Below are 4,032 nucleotides of genomic sequence, written 5' to 3'. Positions count from 1 at the left end.
GGAGTTTACTATAGAACCCCCAGCCAAACGGAGGACATAGATGATGCCTTCCTGGAACAGATGGCCAAGGATGCAAAAGGAAGGGAGATAGTAGTAATGGGGGACTTCAATTACCCGGATATTTGTTGGATGTCAAACTCAGCCAAGAGCATAAGGTCAAACAGATTCCTCGCTGGCCTTGCAGACAACTTCATTGTCCAGAAAGTGGGAGAAGCAACAAGAGGAACAGCCATTTTAGATCTGGTCCTAACCAATGTTGATGACCTGATTAGTGGGGTAGAAGTGGAAGGATCATTAGGCGCGAGTGATCATGCTCTTCTGAAGTTTACTATACAGCGGAAAGGAGCAGCCAAGCATACTAGGACTCAATTTCTCGACTTTAAGAAAGCCGACTTCATAAAACTTAGGGAAGTGCTGGGTGAGATCCCATGGACAGTAATACTAAAAGGAAAGGGAGTTCATGATGGCTGGGAGTTTGTTAAGAGGGAGATAGTAAAAGCACAACTTCAGGCAATACCAATGAGACGGAAACATGGAAGGTGCCTAAAGAAGCCAGGGTGGCTATCTAAAGAACTTTTAACTGAGTTAGGATTAAAAAAGGATTTGTACAAAAAATGGAAAAGGGGGAAAACCACCAAAGAGGAATTCAAACAAATAGCCAGCACGTGTAGACACAAAGTCAGAAAAGCTGAAGCACAGAATGAACTCAGGCTTGCTAGAGAGGTTAAAAGCAACAAAAAAAGGCTTTTATGGGTATGTTCGTAGCAAAAGGAAGAACAAAGAAACAGTGGGGTCACTCAGAGGAGAAGATGGTGAAATGCAAACAGGGGACACAGAAAGGACTGAACTCCTCAATGCCTTCTTTGCCTCAGTCCTCTCTGATAAAGAAAACAATGCCCGACCTGAAGAATTTGGAGCAAATGATTCAGCAGAGGAAACACAGCCCAGAATAACTAAGGAGATAGACAAGAATACTTGGCTAGTCTAGATGTATTCAAGTCTCCAGGGTCAGATGAACTGCATCCAAGAGTATTAAAAGAACTGGCAGATGTGATCTCAGAACCACTGGCAGTCATCTTTGAGAATTCCTGGAGAACAGGCGAAGTCCCGGCTGGACTGGAGGAGGGCAAATGTTGTCCCTATTTTCAAAAAGGGGAAAAGAGAGGACCCAAATAATTACCGCCCAGTCAGTCTGACATCAATACCAGGGAAGATTCTGGAGCAGATCATTAAGCAAACAGTCTGTGAGCACCTAGAAAGGAATGCTGTGATCACCAATAGTCAGCATGGATTTCTGAAAAATAAGTCATGTCAGACGAACCTGATCTCGTTTTTTGACAGAATTACAAGCCTGGTAGATGAAGGGAATGCAGTGGATGTAGCCTACCTTGATCTCAGCAAGGCATTTGACAAGGTGCCCCATGATATTCTTGTAAAGAAGCTGGTAAAATGCGGTCTTGACTATGCTACCACTCAGTGGATTTGTAACTGGCTGACTGACCGAAACCAAAGGGTGCTCATCAATGGTTCCTCTTCATCCTGGAGAAGAGTGACTAGTGGGGTGCCACAGGGTTCTGTCTTGGGCCCGGTCTTATTCAACATTTTTATCAACGACTTGGATGATGGACTCAAGGGCATCCTGATCAAATTTGCAGATGACACCAAAGTGGGAGGGGTGGCTAACACCCCAGAGGACAGGATCACACTTCAAAACGACCTTGACAGATTAGCGAACTGGGCCAAAACAAACAAGATGAATTTTAACAGGGAGAAATGTAAAGTATTGCACTTGGGCAAAAAAAATGAGAGGCACAAATACAAGATGGGTGACACCTGGCTTGAGAGTAGTACATGTGAAAAGGATCTAGGAGTCTTGGTTGACCACAAACTTGACATGAGCCAAGGGTGCGGCTAAGGCAGCTAAAAAAGCCAATGCAATTCTGGGCTGCATCAATAGGAGTATAGCATCTAGATCAAGGGAAGTAATAGTGCCACTGTATTCTGCTCTGGTCAGACCTCACCTGGAGTACTGTGTCCAGTTCTGGGCACCACAGTTCAAGAAGGACACTGACAAACTGGAACGTGTCCAGAGGAGGGCAACCAAAAAGGTCAAAGGCCTGGAAACGATGCCTTATGAGGAATGGCTAAGGGAGCTGGGCATGTTTAGCCTGGAGAAGAGGAGGTTAAGGGATGATATGATAGCCATGTTCAAATATATAAAAGGATGTCACATAGAGGAGGGAGAAAGGTTGTTTTCTGCTGCTCCAGAGAAGCGGACACGGAGCAATGGATCCAAACTACAAGAAAGACGATTCCACCTAAACATTAGGAAGAACTTCCTGACAGTAAGAGCTGTTCAACAGTGGAATTTGCTGCCAAGGAGTGTGGTAGAGTCTCCTTCTTTGGAGGTCTTTAAGCAGAGGCTTGACAACCATATGTCAGGAGTGCTCTGATGGTGTTTCCTGCTTGGCAGGGGGTTGGACTCGATGGCCCTTGTGGTCTCTTCCAACTCTATGATTCTATGATTCTATGAGTCTGTAACCTGAAGAGTATGTAACCTGAAGCGTATGTAACTCGAGGTACCACTGTATTTGCTAGTCTTAGTCAATTTGAAGTTTCCACTGAATTTCACCAACAGCACAAGTTGAGGAGATTCCTGAGCTGAGGCTCCAATACTTTGGCCACCTCATGAGAAGAGAAGACTCCCTGGAAAAGACCCTGTCGTTGGGAAAGATGGAGGGCACAAGGAGAAGGGGACGACAGAGGATGAGATGGTTGGATAGTGTTCTCGAAGCTACCAGCATGAGTTTGACCAAACTGCGGGAGGCAGTGGAAGACAGGAGTGCCTGGTGTGCTCTGGTCCAGGGAGTCACGAAGAGGCGGACTTGACTAAACGGCTAAACAACAACAACAACATGCTGAAAAAGGCTTTTATTGCTTAGGAAAAAATTGGGTTTCCTCCGGATTAGACTATTGTACAGTGGTACCTCTGGTTACGTACTTAATTAAGTTCCAGAGGTCCGTTCTTAACTTGAAGCACTTTACCTAGTGGGGCCTTCCGCTGCTGCCATGCTGCCACCGCACGATTTTTGTTCTCATCCTGAAGCAAAGTTCTTAACCCGAGGTACTATTTCTGGGTTAGAGGAGTCTGTAAGCTAAAGCGTATGTAACCCGAGGTACCACTCTACTTGTAAAGGTAAAGGTACCCCTGACCAATAGGTCCAGTCATGACCGACTCTGGGATTGCGGCGCTCACCTCACTTTATTGGCCGAGGGAGCCAGCATTCAGCTTCCGGGTCATGTGGCCAGCATGACTAAGCCGCTTCTGGTGAACCAGAGCAGCGCACGGAAACGCCGTTTACCTTCCCGCCGGAGCAGTACCTATTGATCTACTTGCACTCTGACATGCTTTCAAACTGCTAGGTTGGCAGGAGCAGGGACCGAGCAAACGGGAGCTCACCCCGTCATGGGGATTCAAACAGCTGACCTTCTGATCGGCAAGTCCTAGGCTCTGTGGTTTAACCCACAGTGCCGCCTGCGTTCCCATTGTACTTGTACCCTGGACTAAATCACTGATGAGGCCAAATGGCTTTCTTTTGCCTGGTTTAGAGATGTAAGGGCTGCTGTTTGCATTAGGTTTATATCCATTGGGATGTGCAATTAGGCACTAAAGACAGGCTGATGGTTTTGTACATGAATGAGTGGAATTTAAAATAGCCATGCATGCAGATGAGTAGTTTATTAGTAGGCCTGAATCATCCATATCAGAATTTCTGGCTAGGTGATCAATTGGTCAAAATCCAAATTAAAGTCAATGGGCACTATAAAGTTATCTAGTTTATATTCTAACTGGCAATTTTGTTGGTGCTGAGAGGTGCAAGTGTCTCTTTCTGCTAATACCCTTTCATGGGTAGTCTTGGAGATGACCTACTTGGCAACCCCTTTATGGGCGGCATTATATAAATTATATATATATGAGGACCAGTTCCATGTGCGCTTACAACAGCTAGGGAGGCCCTGGTCTATAGTATC

This window comes from Podarcis filfolensis, assembly GCF_964270895.1.
Source record: "Podarcis filfolensis genome assembly, chromosome: 3".
Classification (NCBI taxonomy): Eukaryota; Metazoa; Chordata; class Lepidosauria; order Squamata; family Lacertidae; genus Podarcis; species Podarcis filfolensis.
The sequence above is the reverse complement of the archived record's forward strand: the minus strand, read 5'-3'. Positions refer to the sequence as shown.